We start from the raw sequence: 21,298 nt of genomic DNA, 5'->3' as shown, positions 1-21,298 counted from the left end.
TCCGCTCTTCTTGCCAGCCTCTACCAGAGCCACTCTTTCTCATCTTTACCCTTTCAAATGGGAAGACGAGGGAATCCCCTACCTGGGTATTATACTGGCCCCGCTACACTCCGTGATCCGGAAAAATCTGCTGACCCTGCACACCTCATTGGATAAAGAACTTACTCGCCTTTCTCTTCTCCCGCTCTCTTGGGTGGCGAGAATGCAGACTTTTAAAATGATCTGTCTCCCAAAAATTATCTACTTACTTCGGTGCCTGCCCCTAACAATTCCGCAACGGTATCTCACCAAAATTCATTCGCTAATGAGTAAATTTATATGGGCTGGGAAAAAACCTAGAATAGCCCTGAGATGTATGCATGCCCCGTTCAGTGGTGGAGGAATGGGTATTCCTAATATTCTAACATATCACAGAGCTGCTATCCTGGAACCGGCTCGAGATTGGTGGAAGAATGATTCAGACTTGAGATGGTTACAGATTGAGTACACCTGGGCACAGGCCCACTCCCCTAAACAATTCATAGACTCCCTGCTCCTAACCCCTTCGCCCCCCGGCGATCTTCTACCCACCACAGCAGCTCTAAAGAAAGCTTGGTCCTTATGGAGCAAGCCAGTGTCACAGGCTCTAGGTCCCAGCCTTCTCCTTAGATCGCTGGAAGCCTTCATTCCGAATTTGAATCTTGCCGCCTGGACACGTGGAGGTCCAATTACCCTAGCAGATCAATATAGAGAAGGCGTCCTACTCCCGTACTCAGAAATGTGTGTTAAATTTAACCTCCCCCGACACAGTTTATTCCAGTTTTTTCAAATACGTCACTTCCTTCAGTCCGCTCCTCACCTACCGGTTCCCACAACAGCCGACCACGCTGCAATTAAAAAATTCTTTCAAAATAGCAAAATCAAAGGCCTTTCATACATCCATAACCTGCTAAACTCCCCGGAACCAGACAAACAATTGCCGTATATGCTCAAATGGGAAAAAGATGTAGCCTCTCAGCTTCCGTCGCAAGAATGGTTCGCGGCCTCAAAATGGATCCACAAATTCTCTTCATGTCTCAATCACATAGAGCAATTAAAAAAGGTTCATCTGCGGTGGTACAACTCCCCTACTAAACTGGCTTCTTTTTCCCCACATATGTCACCTTTGTGCTGGAGGGGATGCAACCACAGGGGCACCTTGTGTCATATGTGGTGGTTTTGCCCTAAGTTATCTAACTTCTGGCAGGAGGTGTTCAATCTAATCCATGAGGTTACTAGTCTCTGTCTTTCCCCAAACCCAACCTTAGCGGTGCTACACATTGGCCTAGATGGGATCCCGGATCTTTTAAAAAATATCATTTCTCACATTCTCATAGCCGGCAGGTACTGTGTGGCATACAAGTGGAGGTCGGTGAGCCCCCCTACAAAAACAGAACTAATTGAGAGGACCAACCTACACTGGCTATACGAAACCAACTTGACCCCCAATCTAGAGAAGAGAACGGTGAGACTTAAACAATGGCATCCGTGGGCCACTTCCCTTTATGCAACGGCCCTCCCCCAGATACAGACACCTACACCATAAATAAATTGATTGTGCCTAAGAATGCCATGCATGTAGAGCTGCTTCCCCTTCCCCCTCCCCCCTCTCCCCGCTTCTATGTTCAAGTTGTTGTTGGAAGGGGTATTTAATGTCCCAGATTGATATTCTAATAATGGCTCGAGGTTATTCCACCTTTTGCTACTCATTGCTCCTGTTCTTGATGTTTTTGTATGAGAAGTTTGTATTTTTTCTGAAAACTCAAAAACCTTTATGATAAAAAAAAAAAACTTATCCACAAAGTCATGGAAAATATCATTCATAAAGGACTGGAAGACAGAAGGGGCATTAGTGAGCCCAAAAGGCATCACCAGGTACTCAAAATGTCCCTCCGAAGTATTAAACCTCGTCTTCCATTCATCCCCGTGCTTGATGCGAATAAGACTATGCGCCCCCCCTGAGGTCAAGCTTAGTAAACCAGCAGGCACTCTTAACTCTGGAGAACAAATCAGACATCAGAGGCAACGGGTACTGATATTTAACCGTCATCTTGTTAAGGGAACGATAATCAATACACGGTCTAAATGAACCATCTTTCTTGGCCACAAAAAAACCCCCAGCACCTAAAGGTGAAGAGGATGGTCTAATATGACCCTTCTCCAATGACTCCTTAACATAGGATCGCATAGCATCATGTTCGGGTACTGACAAGTTGAAAAGCCGACCCTTGGGAAATTTACACCCAGGCATCAACTCAATTGCACAGTCATAACTCCAATGAGGAGGCAAAGACGCAGACTTGCTCTCACTAAATACATCAGAAAAATCGGCTAGATAATCAGGAATATCATGAGACTGAGCAGAGGTGGAGAAAACAGGAGCGTCCCTAAGAACACACTGACAACCCCAACTCACCACAGACACAGATTTCCAATCCAAAACTGGATTATGAGTTTGCAACCAAGGAAAACCCAGAACAATAGTATCATGCAAATTATGCAGCACCAAAAATTTACAATTTTCTTGGTGGTCTGGGGCAACCCGCATCGTCACCTGGGTCCAAAACTGAGGTTTATTCTCCACCAAATGAGTAGCATCAATACCCCTCAAAGGAATAGGCGTCCGCAGAGGCGTCATGGAAAAACCACAACGTTTAGCAAAGTCCAAATCCATCAGATTCAACGCGGCGCCTGAATCCACAAAAGCTTTCGTGGAAAATGTGGATAAGGAGCAGATCAGTGTAATTGCCAAAAGAAACTTAGGTTGTATACTGCCCACAGCAAATGTGTGTGCAAAACGTTTCTCTCGTTTTGGGCAGACAGAAATAATATGAGAGACGTCTCCACAGAAAAAACACAGCTTATTACGCCTTCTAAACTCCTGACGTTGCGCCCTAGACAAAACTCTATCACATTGCATAGGTTCAGACATTTGTCCAAAAGGTGGCAACTCCTCTCGTGTAGTTTTGCGTTCACGTAAACGCCGATCAATTTGAATGGCTAATGACATAGAATCGTCAAGACCAGAGGGAACAGGAAATCCCACCATAGTATCTTTTACGGTTTCTGACAAATCCTTCCAAAAGAGAGCTGCCAAGGCACCATCATTCCAGGTAGTAAGGACCGCCCACTTTCGGAATTTTTGACAGTATAACTCTGCAGAATCCTGACCCTGTTTCAATGCCAATAGGGCTTTCTCAGCTTGATCAATAGCATTAGGTTCATCATACAACAACCCCAAGGCTTGAAAAAATGCATCCACATTAGTCAGAATAGGATCTTCAGGTGTCAAAGAAAATGCCCAATCCTGGGAATCGCCGCGCATCAAAGAGATGACAATTTTAACCTGCTGTGCAGAGCTCCCCGATGAATTAGGCTTCAAGGCAAGAAATAATGTACAATTATTCTTAAAATTCTAAAATTTAGACCGATCCTCAAAAAACACATCAGGAGTAGGGATCCTTGGTTCAGCAGCATGTGAATGAGCGAGATAGGCGGAAATTCCCCGCACTTCAGTGAGCTGCTCCACATGATCAGACAATTGCTTAATATCCATTTGAAAAAAAATAAATAAATATCCTCCTACGGCCCCAGAGAAAAAGAGGAAAAAATATACATATAAAAAAAAAAATTCTCACACTTTTTTTTTTTTTACAATTCTTTCCTGCTTTTGAGTACCCTAGAATCTGCGGTATGGCTGGTGATTCTGTTGTGAATGAGTCACCGTGGAGAAAAAAGCAAACAAGCTAAGCCACAGATAACAGAGTGGTTGGTAACTATGCAGATTGCAGATCCCTGATCTTACCACACAGCTAGCAGTAGCCGTGGTGCGTGCCTACGATGAACCTTGACGCCTCATCATGGCCGGAGGACTACATAAGCCTAAAGCAAGAAAAGGGAAAACTAACTGCCCCAGTGCAGACCCCAAAGGAATAGACAGCCCCCACACATGTATTGACGGTGAAACAAGATGAAGGCACAAACACAGGCAGGAAAATAGGCTGAGCAAATGATGGGGCCCAAACTAACTAGACAGGAAAGGAAAGGGAAGACACTATCTGCAACCTGCAAAAAACCCTACAAAATAATGTCCAACACTTCTGATAGCAAAATTAACCCTGAAGTCACTAGACTTCTCCCACTATATCAGCACTCTGAAATATTCTGAGACAGAGCAAAAAGAGACCGAACTAGTAAGGGACAAAAAGCCAATTGGCAAAATACTGATAAATAAGAGTGGAAATTCAGCTCAGCCCCCAGCCGGGACTGGCAGACCTCACAAAAAACTGAATAGACCAACAAAATCAAGTGTGAACATTAGTAGAAAAAACTTAGCTTTAGATGACTGGAACAGAGCTGAAAACCAAGAGCTGACAAGCCAGAAGGAATCACCAGCAACTGAATAGGGCGTCGGCTGTCTTAAATCCAATCTGAGAATCCTGAAATCCAATCATCATCCTCATTCTCAGGTGGCAGATCTCCACCGATCAAACCAGCCGCACCACCTCCCGTCACCACCAGAGGGAGTCCAGAAGGGGAACTCACAACTGGTGAGAATGAACTCACAACAGATATCGGCAGATCCCTCCTTAACTATACCAGGAGGTGAAAACATTACTGGGCCAAATGCTGCGGAAGGGGGTCATCCGAGAAAGCCAGAGCCCCTGGGTGGCCCCTATCGTGTTGGTTCACAAAAAGGACGGCACTCTACGGTTCTGCGTGGACTATCGGAAATTGAACGCCTGCACCATCAAAGACTCGTACCCGCTGCCCCGCATAGAAGAGTCCCTGTCCGCATTGGGGAAAGCAACGTACTTCTCAACTTTGAATCTGGCCAGCAGGTACTGGCAAGTGCCAATGTCGGAGGAAGACAGGGCCAAGACTGCATTCATCCTCCCCATGGGACTGTTCGAGTTCAATCGGAGGCCTTTCAGGCTGGCCAACACCCCGGAAACTTTCCAACGGCTGATGGGCTGATGGAGCGGTGCTTGGGAGATCTCAACTTTGTTGCCACGCTGATATATCTAGATGACATCATCATCATCTACGCTGCCACGTTCGAGGACCACCTGCGGCGGTTGGGACAGGTGCTCGGCCAGCTGTAGAAGTACGAGCTGAAGGTAAAACCCCAGAAATGCCACCTGTTTCCCCCTCAGATCAAATATCTGGGGCACACCGTCTCCGCCGAAGGCGTTAGACCATCCCTGGAAAAGGTTGCCGCAATCCAGGGGTGGCCTACCCCCGAGATGGTAAAAGACGTGCGGGCCTTCCTGGGGTTGGCCGGGTACTACCGACGTTTCGTAAAGAATTTTGCACATTGTGCCCGGGCCCTGCAAGACCTGCTAAAGGGGGCTCCCACCGGGGCGAATGGGCGGAAGATCCAGTGGCAAGAACCGCAAGAAGCAGCCTTCCAAGACCTCAAGGCCGCACTCTCGGGTGCCCCAGTGTTAGCTTATGCAGATTTTTTGCAGCCATTTATACGGCACATGGACGGGAGCCTTCACAGGCTGGGAACTGTATTGTCACAAGTTCAAGACGGTCGGGAGAGAGTGATAGCCTATGGCAGCAGATCACTTCATGACTCCGACCGTAATCCCGATAATTACAGCTCCTTTAAGCTCGATCTCCTTGCGGTAGTGTGGGCCATGCTGGAGCGGTTCGCAGAGGACCTGGCGGGCTCCGAGGTGGTGATACGAACTGACAACAACCCACTGGCCCACCTTGAGAATGCCAAACTAGGGGCGCTGGAGCAATGATGGGTAGCCCGGATGGCCAAGTTCAATTACAAAATCATTTATAAGAGAGGAGCAGAGAACTTACACGCTGATGCCCTCTCCAGGATCCGGCATGCAACTCCAGGGCAGGGCAGAGACAAAGAATTAGAAGGAGAAGAAACACTGTTCGCTCTGGCCCCCCTGTACTCACAGCTACCACCCAAGAGTAAACTCATCTAGGACCTCCCAGGGGTATGCTGGAACAATCTCGTGACACCTGGATTCAGCAGCAGCAGGAAGAAAGGGAAATTGAGGCCCTACGCCAATGGGTGGTCGCCGGCAAACTACCTACCGACGCCCAGAGGCAAACCTTGTCTCAGGACATGTTGCTAATGCTACGCCAGTGGTAAAAGTTCGTCATCAAGAAAGGACTACTATATCGCAAGGCGGTATCACGGACAACATCCACAACAACTTGGCAGGTAGTTGTGCCTGGAGCCCTACTCGGTGAACTGGCTGGGGAAGCCCATGAAAAGAGGGCCCATTTTGGAGCTCAAAAGACCTTCCAGTGGTTGCAACAAATGGTCTACCACCCTCGCCTACAATCGGCAGTGGAAGAAGCCTGCCGGGTGTGCTGCCTGTGCGAGCTGGCCAAACCACCTGCACAACGGGCCCCGGCACAGACAATAGTAACATCTGCTCCATTCGAACTCCTAATGGTGGACTATTTAACCATTGGCCCCGCACACCAGGGGTATGAACATTGTCTCATCATGGTGGATCATTTCACCAAATTCGCCGTGGTAACCCCCACCCGACAGGGGCGGGCTGGGCCGGGTGGCAGGGATGCATATGCCCCCTGGGCCAGTGCCTAAGCAGCTTCACAGGGCCGCTGGAGGACCGGCAATGATTTCAATACATAGCGCACCTGTAGTGCGCGGTCATGTCATCCCGCCCGACATGCAGGCTGCTTGGCTGCAGCAGTATGTGATGAGCAGGCCCAGGCTGGCAATAGGCTGAAGATAAATCGGGCTGCCACGGCCCCTTCAAATGTTTCTGCAGCCGCAGGCCGGGCACAGCCAGGGAGCCGCAGAGAGTAGTTGCATGGAAGCTTCCGGCTCTGTTCCACTGCAGCCACTTCCTGGAGGAGGAGTATGACAGCTCGGCTCCACTCCTCAGCGGCTCCAGCTGCTGGATGCCTTCTGCTCTAAATTCTGCTGCCTGGAGCCATGGAGTTCCTGCACTGCTTGCAGGTGGGCACCTTCGCATGATTCATGTCCTGACCTTAATGTCTGCTTCACCTCCTGGGTGGGCTTCTTCATCCTGGGTGGTAAGAGGGTGTATTATGCCAGATTGCTAGCTATCATAGGCATTACTGCAGCTCTCCCCATTATAGGTGCCGTAATGCTGTCATTCAGGGCTGTGGGGGCTGTACATGATGAATGGGGGTGAATGTGAATGGGGCTCCACATGATGAAGGTGGTGACTAGGGCTGTACATGGAGGGGGGTGAATATGGCTGCACATGATGGAGGGGGAGTTGGGCTGCACATGATGGAGGGGGGAGAATGGGGCTGTACATGATGGAGGGGGGAGAATGGGGCTGTACATGATGGAGGGGGGGGGAATGGGGCTGTACATGATGGAGGGGGTTGAATATGGCTGCACATGATGGAGGGGGAGTGGGGCTGTACATGATGGAGGGGGGGAATGGGGCTGTACATGATGGAGGGGGGTGAATATGGCTGTACATGATGAAGGGGGGAGTGGGTCTGCACATGATGAAGGGGGGAGTGGGTCTGCACATGATGAAGGGGGGAGTGGGTCTGCACATGATGAAGGGGGGAGTGGGTCTGCACATGATGGAGGGGTGAGTGGGGCTGTACATGATGGAGGGGTGAGTGGGGCTGCACATGATGAAGGGGTGAGTGGGGCTGCACATGATGAAGGGGTGAGTGGGGCTGCACATGATGGAGTGAGGTTGTACATGATGGAGGGGGAGTGGGGTTGTACATGATGGAGGGGGGGAGTGGGGCTGTACATGATGGAGGGGGAATGGGGCTGTACATGATGGAGGGGTGAATGGGGCTGTACATGATGGAGGGAGGGAGTGGGGCTGTACAAGATGGAGGGGGTGAGTGGGGCTGTACAAGATGGAGGGGGTGAGTGGGGCTGTACAAGATGGAGGGGAGAGTGGAGCTGTACATGATGGAGGGGAGAGTGGAGCAGTACATGATGGAGGGGGAGGAAGTGGGGCTGTACATGATGAAGGGGAATGGGGCTGTACATGATGGAGGGGAGGAAGTGAAGCTGTACATGATGGAGGGGGAATGGGGCTGTACATGATGGAGGGGTGAATGGGGCTGTACATGATGGAGGGGGGTAAGTGGGGCTGTACATAATGGAGAGGGGTAAGTGAGGCTGTACATGATGGAGGGGGGTAAGTGGGGCTGTCGATGATGGAGGGGGGCTGCACTTGATGATGGGGAGTGGGGCTGCACATGATGACTGGGGGGTAAGGGGGATTGCACATGATGAAGTGAAGGGATAAGGGGAACTGCACATGATAAAGTGAAAGGATAAGGGGGACTGCACATGATGAAGTGGGGGGTAAGGGGGACTGCACATGATGAAGTGGGGGGTAAGGGGGACTGCACATGAAGTGGGGGGTAAGGGGGACTGCACATGATGAAGTGTGGGGGAAGGGGACTGCACATGATGAAGTGTGTCTGAGGGGTGATTGCACATGATGAAATGGAAGGGGGATAAGGGGCTGCAATTGATGAAGGGGCACTGCAGATGAAGTGAGAGGGTGATGGGGACTGCAATGGATGAAGTAAGGGGACTTCAAATTAAAGTGGGGGACTGTTATGAATGAGTCACCGTAGGAGGCAAAAGCAGAAATACAAGCTAAGTCCAGAAAACCAGAGAAGTTGGCAACTATCAGATTGCAGACCCCTGAACCTATCAACACAACTAGCAGTAGCCGTGGGGGGTTCCTACGATGCCCTAGACCCCTCGATCACAGCCGGAGAATTACATAGGCCTAAAGAAAGAAAGGGGAAATCTAAACTGCCCCAGAGCAGACCCCAAAGCAATAGGCAGCCCCCAACATATAATGATGGTGAAGCAAAATGAAAACACTAACAGAGACAGAAAGACAGACTGAGCAAAGATGGAGCCCAAAACTACCTAGATAGGAAAGGACAGGAAGGCTGCTGTCTGCAATCTGCCAAAACCCTGTCAAAGACATAAGCCAACAAGCTGATATGAAAAAGGCCCTGAAGCAGCTAGGCTTCAAAAATTAAATCAGCACTCAGGTATTTTCAGAAGACAGAGCTAAATGAATTCAGCACACCCCAGCAGGGAATGGCAGAAATCCAGAAAAACAAAGCAAAACAAAGTCAAAGCACCAAAGCAAAAGGCCGAGCAGCAAACTTAGCTTTAGAGGAGCAGGAATTCAGACTGATCTCCAAGGATCCCACAGAGAAATCACCCGCAGGGCAGAAGGGCGTCAGCAGCCTTATATCCAGTCAGTAACTCCACTCAGCCAGTCATCATCATCAGCCTCAGGTGTTTGATAATCAGGCTCACTACCTTTCTTTACCAGAAGAGGGAGTTCCTCGGGCCTCAGTAATGAAGGGGAAAATGAACTCACAACAGTACCTCCCCCTTGAGGAGGGGTCACCGAACCCTCAACTACGCCACCAGGGCGATCAGGGTGAGCCCGATGAAAGGCACGCACCAATCTTTTGGCATGAATATCAGAGGCAGAGACCCAGGAATTATCCTCCTGACCATAACCCTTCCACTTAAGCAAATACTGGAGTCTCCGTCTAGCCAGACGGGAATCCAGTACTTTCTCTACCTCATATTCCATGTTACCTTCAACCAATACAGGGTCTGGAGGTGCCACCCCCGGAACAACAGGTTCAACAAACCTCTTCAACAAAGATTTATGGAACACATTATGGATTTTAAATGTGACAGGAAGAGCCAAACGAAAAGAGACCGGATTAATAATCTCCACAATCTTGTAAGGTCCAATAAATCTAGGCTTAAACTTAGGAGAAGCCACCTTCATAGCAATATTTTTTGATGATAACCACACCATATCACCAACCTTAAACTGGGGACCAATGGTCCTATGTCGGTAGGAAAACCGCTGGGCCTTTTCCTGGGAGAGAGATAACTTATCCACCACTTGGTCCCAGATCTGGTGCATTCTCTCCACCACAGTGTCAACACCTGGACAGGCAGAGGGCTCCACCTGCCCTGAAGAAAATCGAGGATGAAACCCAAAGTTAAAAAAAAAAGGTGACATCAAAGTGGCAGAACTAGCTCTATTATTTAAAGCAAATTCGGCCAAGGGCAAAAATGAAACCCAATCATCCTGATCAGCAGAAATAAAACATCTCAAATATGACTCCAAGGTCTGGTTTGTTCTCTCTGTCTGCCCATTGGTCTGAGGGTGAAAAGCAGAGGAGAAGGACAACTGAATTCCCAGCCTGGAACAGAAAGTTCTCCAAAATCTAGACACAAACTGGACTCCTCTGTCAGATACAATGTTCTCAGGAATCCCATGCAAACGAACCACCTGTTGTAAAAACAGGGGCACCAACTCAGAGGAAGACGGAAACTTAGGGAGTGGTACAAGATGAACCATCTTAGAGAACCTATCACAAATCACCCAAATAACAGTCATCCTCTGAGAGACAGGCATATCAGAGATGAAATCCATTGAAATATGGGTCCATGGCCTCTTGGGGACAGGCAAAGGCATCAACAACCCACTAGAGCGAGAACACGATTTAGACCGGGAGCACGTCCCACAGGACTGCACAAAATTCCTGACATCACGAGACAAGGAGGGCCACCAAAAAAACCGACTCACCAGATCTCTAGTACCAAAAATACCTGGATGACCAGCCAAAGCAGAGCAATGAACTTCAGACATCACTCTCTTCTTCCACTGGTCAGGAACATACAACTTTCCACTGGGATAACGCTCAGGTCTGTCCTCCTGGAACTCTTCCAGAGCATGTCTCAAATCGAGCGAGATGGCAGAAAGAACTACCCCTTCGCCTAAGATGGTAGCAGGCTTGGTCACTACAGGAGAATCAGCAAAGAAGCTCCTAGAGAGGGCGTCTGCCTTGACATTCTTTGTTCCAGGAAGAAAAGAAACCACAAAATCAAAACGTGTAAAAAACAAGGCCCACCTAGCCTGTCTAGGGTTCAAGCGCTTAGCCGACTCTAGGTAAATCAAATTCTTGTGGTCAGTGAGGACCACGACTTGATGCTTAGTTCCCTCCAACCAATGTCTCCACTCCTCAAATGCCCATTTCATGGCCAACAGTTCCCTATTCCCCACATCATAGTTACGTTCAGATGGAGAGAACTTTCGGGAAAATAAAGCACAGGGATTCATTTTAGAAGTTACAGGATCCTTTTGGGACAAAACAGCTCCTGCAGCAATCTCAGAAGCATCCACCTCTACCTGGAATGGAAGTGAGACATCAGGTTGCCGCAAAACCGGGGCGGAGGTGAATCTTCGCTTCAGCTCCTGAAAGGAAGAAACAGCCTCCGGAGACCAATTTAACACATCAGCACCCTTTTTAGTCAAATCAGTCAATGGCTTGGCAATACTAGAAAATTTTGCTATAAATTTCCGATAAAAATTAGCAAAACCCAAAAACTTCTGGAGGGCCTTCAAAGAAGTGGGCTGAACCCAATCGTGAATAGCCTGTACCTTGGCCGGGTCCATTTCAATAGTTGACGGGGACAAAATAAATCCCAAAAAAGAAATCCTCTGTACTCCAAAAAGGCATTTAGATCCTTTTACACACAGGGAATTCTCCCTCAAGATCCGGAACACAGTCTGAACATGTTCCACATGAGAATCCCAATCCTTGGAGAAGATCAAAATATCATCCAGATAGATAATCAAAAATTTATCGACAAAATCTCGGAAAATATCGTTCATGAAGCTCTGGAAGACAGAAGGGGCATTAGTGAGCCCAAAAGGCATCACCAGGTACTCAAAATGTCCCTCCGGAGTATTAAACGCCGTCTTCCATTCATCCCCATGCTTAATGCGAATAAGATTATACGCCCCCCTGAGGTCAAGCTTGGTAAACCAGCAAGCACCTTTAACTCTGGAAAATAGATCAGAAATCAGGGGTAACGGATACTGATATTTAACAGTAATTTTGTTGAGGGCACGATAATCAATACAAGGTCTTAATGATCCATCCTTTTTGGCTACAAAAAAAAAAACGGCACCTAAGGGTGACGAGGATGGTCTAATATGACCCTTCTCCAACGCCTCCTTAATATAGGATCGCATAGCCTCGTGCTCGGGTACAGATAAATTGAAGAGCCGACCCTTGGGAAATTTACACCCCGGGCTCAGTTCAATTGCACAGTCATAACTCCTATGAGGAGGCAGAGACGCAGACTCATTCTCACTAAATACATCATAAAAGTCCGCCAAATAATCAGGAACATCATGCGACTGAGGAGAGGTGGAAAACACCGGAGCCTCACTAAAGGCACACCGACAACCCCAACTCACCACAGACACAGATTTCCAATCCAACACTGGATTATGAATCTGTAACCAGGGAAACCCCAGAACAATAGTATCATGCAGATTATGCCACACCAAAAATCTGCAATTTTCTTGATGGTCTGGGGCGACCCGCATTACCACCTGGGTCCAAAACTGGGGTTTATTTTTAGCCAAAGGAGTAGCATCAATCCCCCTCAAAGGGATAGGCGTCTGCAGAGGTGTCATCGGAAATCCACAACGTTTAGCAAAATCCAAGTCCATTAGGTTTAGGGCTGCTCCTGAATCCACAAAAGCCTTGGCGGAAAATGTGGACAGGGAGCAGATCAGAGTAATAGCCAGAAGAAACTTAGGTTGAACACCCCCAACAGAAAACGTGTGTGCAAAGCGTTTCTCTCGTTTAGGACACACAGAAATAATATGCGAGGCATCTCCACAGAAAAAACACAACTTATTACGCCTTCTGAACTCCTGATGCTGCTCTCTGGAAAAAACTCTATCACATTGCATAGGTTCAGACATTTGTTCAACAGGTGGCAACACCTCTCGTGCAGCTTTGCGTTCGCGCAAACGCAGATCAACCTGAATGGCTAATGACATAGAATCGTCAAGACCAGAGGGAACAGGAAATCCCACCATAGTATCTTTTATGGCTTCTGACAACCCCTTCCGAAAGAGAGCAGCCAAGGCATTATCATTCCAGGTAGTAAGTACTGCCCACTTTCGGAATTTTTGACAGTACAATTCTGCAGAATCACGACCCTGGTTCAATGCCAGCAGGGTCTTTTCAGCCTGATCAATGGCATTAGGTTCGTCATACAACAACCCCAAAGCTTGAAAGAATGCGTTCACATTAGTCAGAATAGGATCATCTGGTTTCAAAGAAAACGCCCAATCCTGGGGATCGCCACGCAGCAAAGAGATGACAATTTTAACCTGCTGCGCGGAGCTCCCTGACGAGTTAGGCTTCAAGGCAAAAAATAATTTACAATTATTTTTGAAATTCAAAAATTTAGACCGATCCCCAAAAAATACATCAGGTGTAGGAATCTTTGGTTCAGCAGCATGTGAATGAGCAAGGTAGGCGGAAATTCCCCGCACTTCCGCAACGAGCTGCTCCACACGATCAGACAATTGCTTTATCTCCATTGAGAGAAAAAAAAATTCCCCCTACGGCCTCAGAGATATAGAGGAAAAAATATACACACTTTTTTTTTTTTTTTTTTTTTTACAATTCTTAACTGCTATTGAGTACCCTAGGATCTGCGGTATGGCGGGTGATTCTGTTATGAATGAGTCACCGTAGGAGGCAAAAGCAGAAATACAAGCTAAGTCCAGAAAACCAGAGAAGTTGGCAACTATCAGATTGCAGACCCCTGAACCTATCAACACAACTAGCTGTAGCCGTGGGGGGTTCCTACGATGCCCTAGACCCCTCGATCACAGCCGGAGAATTACATAGGCCTAAAGAAAGAAAGGGGAAATCTAAACTGCCCCAGAGCAGACCCCAAAGCAATAGGCAGCCCCCAACATATAATGACGGTGAAGCAAGATGAAAACACTAACACAGACAGAAAGACAGACTGAGCAAAGACGGGGCCCAAAACTACCTAGATAGGAAAGGACAGGAAGGCTGCTGTCTGCAATCTGCCAAAACCCTATCAAAGACATAAGCCAACAAGCTGATATGAAAAAGGCCCTGAAGCAGCTAGGCTTCAAAAATTAAATCAGCACTCAGGTATTTTCAGAAGACAGAGCTAAATGAATTCAGCACACCCCAGCAGGGAATGGCAGAAATCCAGAAAAACAAAGCAAAACAAAGTCAAAGCACCAAAGCAAAAGGCCGAGCAGCAAACTTAGCTTTAGAGGAGCAGGAATTCAGACTGGTCTCCAAGGATCCCACAGAGAAATCACCCGCAGGGCAGAAGGGCGTCGGCAGCCTTATATCCAGTCAGTAACTCCACTCAGCCAGTCATCATCATCAACATCAGGTGTTTGATAATCAGGCTCACTACCTTTCTTTACCAGAAGAGGGAGTTCCTCGGGCCTCAGTAATGAAGGGGAAAATGAACTCACAACAGGGGACTGTAAATGATGAAGTGGGGGAGAGGACGGGGACTGCAAATGATAAATTCAGTGTGAGGGATGGGGCACAGCAATTTAATTGAAGGTGGGGGGGTGAGGAGAGAAAATGTTGAATTGAAGGTGGGGCTGGGGAGAGCAAATAATGAATTTTGAGAGTGGGGGAGTAAATGATGTATTGAATGTGAGGTAGAGCAGTTGATAATGAATAGAGGGTGGGAGAGAAAGACATGACAATGAATTGAGGCGGGAGGGGCATGTAAATATAATGAATCAGGGTTAGGGTTAGAGAGGGAGGTACATAGTGGGGGGCCTTGAGAATGAAGTGTCTGGTAATGAATTGGGGGAAAGAGTACAGGTGTTAATTAATATATATATAAAATGGGGAAGTGGCATTTATAGTTAGTGGGTGCACAGTGGTGGATTATAATTTATATTTGGAATGGTGGGTTGATAATAACTAATTATATGTTGATTGTGGGTGTACCTCTGTATTCAGATGTTGTCACATCACCGTCAGACTCAGGGCCTGCTGTCCCGGCCTCGACCACTAGGAGGCGCCGGACTGTCCTATCACCGTCTGACCCGTGGCCTGCAGTCCCGGCCTTGGTCTCTGGGAGGCGCTGTGCTTCAACCCCGAGTGATGGCGGCGATAGTCATGAGGCTCCTGCGCAGGCGTCCGCTGGACGCAGGCTTCGCTCCTCGGTCAGTCATGAAGGGGCTGGTGCATCACCATCCAGCCTGGTCCTGGGGGCGGTCCGGATGACTTCATCAGCCCACAGGCCTGTGAGGGATGACCTGATCCCTCAAATACCTTGGGACTGCTCTTGCAGGCCGCCGGATATATTCTTGGTTCCCCTGCGTGTTACTGTGTGTATTACTGTTGACTGACTGACTTTTGCCTGGACTTCTGACCCTTCTTCTGCCTAACGATTCTGTACCTCTGCGACTCTCCTGGTTTATGACACTGACTTCGGCCTGGATTCTGACTCTGCTTCTGCCTAACGATTCTGTACCTCTGCGACTCTCCTGGTTTATGACACTGACTTCGGCCTGGATTCTGACTCTGCTTCTGCCTAACGATTATGTACCTCTGCGACTCTCCTGGTTTATGACTCTGGCTTCGACCTGGTATCTGTCTTTGCTGCTGTCTACCGTTTTTATACCTTTTCTGCCAGACTGGTTTAGTCTCGCATATCATTGCCTTTGTGTCCTGTGTTGGAACACCTGTCTGGCGACCGTCCTGCTCTGGTCATTGCTCCTATTCAGACAGTGCCTCCTGGGCTCTGCTATAAATCCAGATCCCTGTATAGGGGTAAAGGGTATCAGTGTTTCTCGGGGTGTTGTCTGGCTGCAGCCCAGACCGCAGGCAGACGTCACATTATATCCGGCCCAAAAAATAAAACTGCTTTTTGTGTCTATACTTAACACATATAAAAGCAGTTTTCCTCACCTTTTTTTTTTCCTTCCTCCTGACTGAGCTGATTCTTGGCCCAAACACCTGTTACATTGCACAGCCCAGAAGATCACTCTCAGGCTCAAGCATGCTGCAGCCTGGAAGCTTCAAGGAAAATGCTGGCTGTTGGAAATCCACACTCCGGGATCATCACCCCCTGGACAGCTCTGGGGGTCAGGTATTGCCCACAAATGCGGCCAAACTGTTGTTACCAGTTTCCCTTTCTTTTGCTAAGAAACGTCTGTGTGTGAAGGCTTTTGTAGATTGTGGGGCTGCTGGCAACCTTATGGATTTTTTATTTGCTAAGAGCCTTGGTGTACCTCTGTCAAGGCTTAAAGCGCCTATTCAGACTACTGCGATTAATGGTACATCTATATTCCAAGGAGGTGTGGAATTCGTTACTGCCGAAATTTCTATGTCAGTGGGGACATTACATAACGAACAAATGTCATTTCTTGTTATACACAATTTATCAGATCCAGTTGTGTTAGGCATGCCATGGTTGCACCAACATAATCCGGTTATTGACTGGCGCATAGGTGACGTTGTGCGCTGGAGTCCACGGTGTCAGAGAAACTGTATGTCTTTTTCAGTAAACCAGATTAAAATTAAAACACCTTCTATTCCCTAATGCGTTTAGGGATTATGAAGATGTTTTCTCTATAGTGGAGTCGGAGAAACTACCTCCTCACAGAGAATACGATTGTCCTGTTGAATTGGTCCCTGGTGCCCGTCTCCCTAAGGGGAGAATATTCAACCTCTCTGGTCCTGAGCGTGTAGCCATGAAGGAATACATAGCAGACAGCCTTCGAAAGGGCTTCATTAGACCTTCCACCTCACCTGTAGGAGCTGGGTTTTTCTTTGTAGAGAAAAAAGATGGTGGACTCAGACCATGCATTGACTACCGTGAGCTGAACGCCATAACCGTAAAAAATCAATACCCACTGCCACTCATTCCTGATCTGTTTAATCAGTTACTGGGAGCTCGCTGGTTTACTAAGCTTGACCTCCGGGGGGCATATAACCTGGTCCGCATAAGAGATGGGGACGAATGGAAAACGGCCTTTAATACACCCCTTGGCCATTTTGAGTACCTGGTAATGCCCTTCGGACTCAGTAACGCTCCTGCAGTATTTCAGCACTTCGTCAATGATATTTTCAGAGATATTTGTGGGGTGTATGTCGTCGTATATCTGGACGACATTTTGATTTATTCTGCTGACCCTGTGACACATGCTCAACACGTCCGTTCAGTACTGCAAAGACTGCGCGAAAACTCTTTGTTCGCGAAATTTGAAAAATGTGGGTTTTTTTGCCGAAGAGGTGCAGTTCTTAGGATACATGGTCTCAGGCAAGGGGTTCCGCATGGATCCTGCCAAGATTCAACCCATTAAGGATTGGGTACAACCCAAATCGCTGAAAGCACTGCAGCGATTTTTGGGATTTGCGAATTATTATCGCAAATTCATCAGGGGATTCTCAGAGATTGCCAAGCCACTCACGGACCTTACCCGGAAAGGGGCGGACGTGACTAATTGGAATCCTGAGGCAACCCGGGCTTTTTCTACACTAAAGGAGTGCTTCGTGGCCAACCCGGTGTTGATTCAACCAAACTTGGACCACCCGTTTATTGTGGAAGTAGATGCCTCCGAAGTCGGAGTGGGAGCAGTGCTCTCACAAGGCACTGCATCCCTCACTCAGCTTCGTCCATGCGCCTTTTTCTCCCGCAAGTTCTCTGCCACGGAGAGAAACTATGACATCGGCAACCGAGAACTATTGGCAATCAAGTGGGCCTTCGAGGAATGGCGCCACTTCCTCGAAGGCGCCAAACACAAAGTTACTGTTATTACCGATCACAAAAACCTAACCTACCTAGAGTCGGCTAAAAGACTAAACCCTAGGCAGGCCAGGTGGGCCTTGTTTTTCTCCAGGTTTGATTTCTTAATCACCTTTCACCCCGGAACCAAAAATGTGAGGGCAGATGCCCTCTCCCGCAGCTTTTGTCACACACACACCGAGGACTATGAACCAGGTCCCATATTGGCTAATGGCATTGTCGTGTCGGCAGTATCTCTGGACCTTCTGGAGGAGATCCGTAGGTCATCAGAACGAGCTCCTGACACTACGCCCCCCAAAAAATTATTCGTTCCAGCTACCTTTCGCTTACGAGTGTTAAAAGAATCTCACGACTCCGTCCTGGCAGGCCACCCTGGTCTCAATAATACCACTAGGCTGGTAACCAGGAACTTTTGGTGGCCAACGGTGGCCAAGGACTGTAAGGAGTACGTCTCAGCGTGTGAAGTCTGTGCCCGCGCCAAGTCCCCCCATAACCGTCCTACCGGCTGGCTTCAGTCCTTGCCCACCCCTGAAAGTCCATGGACCCACATCTCCATGGACTTCATTACAGACCTGCCACCCTCCGAGGGGAAAACTTGCATTTGGGTGGTGGTGGACAGGTTCAGTAAACAGTCTCACTTTGTTCCCCTGTCCGGCTTACCCAACTCTGAAACCTTAAGCAAGTTGTTTGTTCTTCACGTTGTATGTTTGCACGGCGTTCCGGCAAATATCGTATCTGACAGGGGTACCCAGTTCGTCTCGAAGTTCTGGAGGGCGTTCTGTAGACGTATTGGTGTTGAGTTGTCCTTCTCCTCGGCATACCATCCCGAGACGAATGGCCAAACTGAGCGTGCCAACCAAACGCTGGAGCAATACCTCCACTGCTATGTCTCAGCACATCAGTCAGATTGGGAGGAACATTTGCCATTGGCAGAGTTCGCTCTCAATAATAGATACCAAGACTCCATCAAAACTACCCCCTTCTTCTGTAACCTTGGACTACATCCGCGCTTTGGATCATTTTCGGCCAAGATGTCGGAAATCCCAGGGGTTGAGCAAAATATACATCGTCTGAAGACTATTTGGTCCGAAGTAAACTCTAATATAAAAGGGGCTCAAATTAGACAGACTTCGGCGGCTAATAGACGACGATCCCAGGGGCCGCACCTGGGAGTTGGTGACAAGGTTTGGCTCTCTACAAGAAACATCAAACTTAAGGTACCGTCAGCCAAACTGGGTCCCAGGTTCATCGGCCCATATGAAATATTAGAGGTAATTAACCCGGTAGCGTTTCGGTTAAAGCTCCCGCAGTCGTTTAAAATTCCTAACGTTTTTCATAAGTCCCTCCTCAAGGTATACCGTTCCCCAATTCGTCCCGTCCAGTCCCCTCCTCCTCCAGTTTTGGTTAAGGGCGCCTTGGAGTACGAGGTCCAAGGCATATTTGATTCCCGTCTAGTGAGAAACTCGGTACAATATTTGGTGCATTGGAAGGGCTACGGCCCATAGGAGAGGTCCTGGGTCCCCGCTAGTGACATTCGTGCAAAGCGGTTGATTAGAAGGTTTCACCTCCTCCACCCTGACAAACCGGGTTTTGAGGGTCCAGAGGCCCCTCTTAGAGGGGGGGGGGGGTACTGTCACGTCACCGCCAGACTCAGGGCCTGCTGTCCCGGCCTCGGCCAGTAGGAGGCGCCGGACTATCACATCACCGTCTGACCCGTGGCCTGCAGTCCCGGCCTTGGTCTCTGGGAGGCGCTGTGCTTCAACCCCGAGTGATGGCGGCGATAGTCATGAGGGTCCTGCGCAGGCGTCCGCTGGACACAGGCTTCGCTCCTCGGTCAGTCATGAAGGGGCTGGTGCATCACCATCCAGCCTGGTCCTGGGGGCGGTCCAGATGACATCATCAGCCCACGGGCCTGTGAGGGATGACCTGATCCCTCAAATACCTTGGGACTGCTCTTGCAGGCCGCCGGATATATTCTTGGTTCCCCTGCATGTTACTGTGTGTATTACTGTTGACTGACTCTGACTTTTGCCTGGACTTCTGACCCTTCTTCTGCCTAACGATTCTGTACCTCTGCGACTCTCCTGGTTTATGACACTGACTTCGGCCTGGATTCTGACTCTCTGCTTCTGCCTAACGATTCTGTACCTCTGCGACTCTCCTGGTTTATGACTCTGGCTTCGACCTGGTATCTGTCTTTGCAGCTGTCTACCGTTTTTATACCTTTTCTGCCTGACTGGTTTAGTCTCGGATATCATTGCCTTTGTGTCCTGTGTTGGAACACCTGTCTGGCGACCGTCCTGCTCTGGTCATTGCTCCTATTCAGACAGCACCTCCTGGGCTCTGCTATAAATCCAGATCCCTGTATAGGGGTAAAGGGTATCAGTGTTTCTCGGGGTGTTGTCTGGCTGCAGCCCAGACCGCAGGCAGACATCACAGATGTGTAGTGTAGAAGAAAGGGAAAAAGTAGGGAATGTGCTCTGGAAGCAGTGCTCTAGGTAACTGTGTTATTTTATGCAGACATGAGTCCTGGCTGGAAGAAGTGATGGCGGTCTGTGTTGGATGAAAAAGAAAAGCAAAGATGAAGGACTTCAGCTAGAGACGTCACTGGTGAGTCAGTGTGTTACCTGTACACTGACAGTATACAGCAGTCCTGTGCATAATGTCACTGGTGATGCCTGTATTACCTGTACACTGACACTACAAACAGAGCTCTTGTGTATAATGTCACTGGTGATGCCTGTATTACCCGTACACTGACACTATATTCAGAGCTCCTGTGTATAATGTCACTGGTGATCACTGTATTAGGCCTGTTTCACACTTCTGTTTTTGACCATCAGTCAAAATCCGTCGTTTTTGCAAAAAAAAACGGATCCGCCTTTTTTTGGCCAATCTGTTTTTTCCCCCATTGATTTGCATTACCGGCGGATCTCTCTCTCTCTCTCTCTCTCTCTCGTACAATGACAGAAAATACAGAGTTCCTGTATATAATGGCACTTAGTATTGTGGGTTTTTTAATTAATGATCAGTATTGTAGTATTCAGTCACTATGTGGTGGTAATATTTGGTCTGACCAAGGTGTGGCGTTATTTGTTCCTAGTATGTGGTAATATGTGGTCTGGTCATGGTGTGACGATGTTTGTCCCTTGTATGTGGTATTAATGGTTGTTTAAAAAAAATGTAAATGTATGTGACTCATTCTCTTAAAGAAAAATACCTAAATATATATTTATTTTTAATAGTGTAGAGTAGGGCCCGGCCGAAAGAGTTTACCGTGTCGTGGTACCAGCTTAAAAATTATTTTGGCCAGAACAAAAGCTGCTGGTTATGAATGTGATCTGGTGTTTGATGGGAACTGTTAATATCTGATTGGTGAGGATGTGGTGATGAAGTTGAGTTTTTCCAAGAGTGGGCGGTGGGACTGTGGAGTCTCAAGGGAACCCCAAAAATTTTGCCAGTATGGGGCCCTGAAATTCCTAGTGGAAGCCCTGGTCTGTCTCATAAGCTGCAGGTCGCAGCTTCCTGAGACTTCAGTGTGCTCACGCAGGCATGTCTCATGACGCTCTGCGGACCGGAAGAGAAAATGGAGGCTGCAATGCCAGGAATCAGGATGAGGTGAGT

General features: G+C 48.2%; 1 protein-coding gene across 2 annotated transcripts in view; it reads left to right on the top strand.

The window, feature by feature from the left end:
* The window catches only part of ACY3 (aminoacylase 3), a 190,768-nt gene that overhangs the window by 37,561 nt on the left and 131,909 nt on the right, over window positions 1–21,298 (top strand). Inside the window, exons 1-2 of one of the 2 annotated variants that reach the window (XR_012227415.1) lie at window positions 15,230–15,251; window positions 20,195–20,284. The exons of the other annotated variant lie outside the window; for it this stretch is intronic. The gene's annotated coding sequence lies outside the window, so the exon portion shown is untranslated. Of the gene's footprint in view, window positions 1–15,229; window positions 15,252–20,194; window positions 20,285–21,298 lie in introns of those variants that run through there. 2 annotated transcript variants of the gene reach the window in all.

The sequence above is a fragment of the Dendrobates tinctorius genome, unplaced genomic scaffold (assembly GCF_039654945.1).
Source record: "Dendrobates tinctorius isolate UK_male_01 unplaced genomic scaffold, ASM3965494v1 ptg000387l, whole genome shotgun sequence".
Lineage (NCBI taxonomy): Eukaryota > Metazoa > Chordata > Amphibia > Anura > Dendrobatidae > Dendrobates > Dendrobates tinctorius.
The sequence above is the reverse complement of the archived record's forward strand: the minus strand, read 5'-3'. Positions and strand labels throughout refer to the sequence as shown.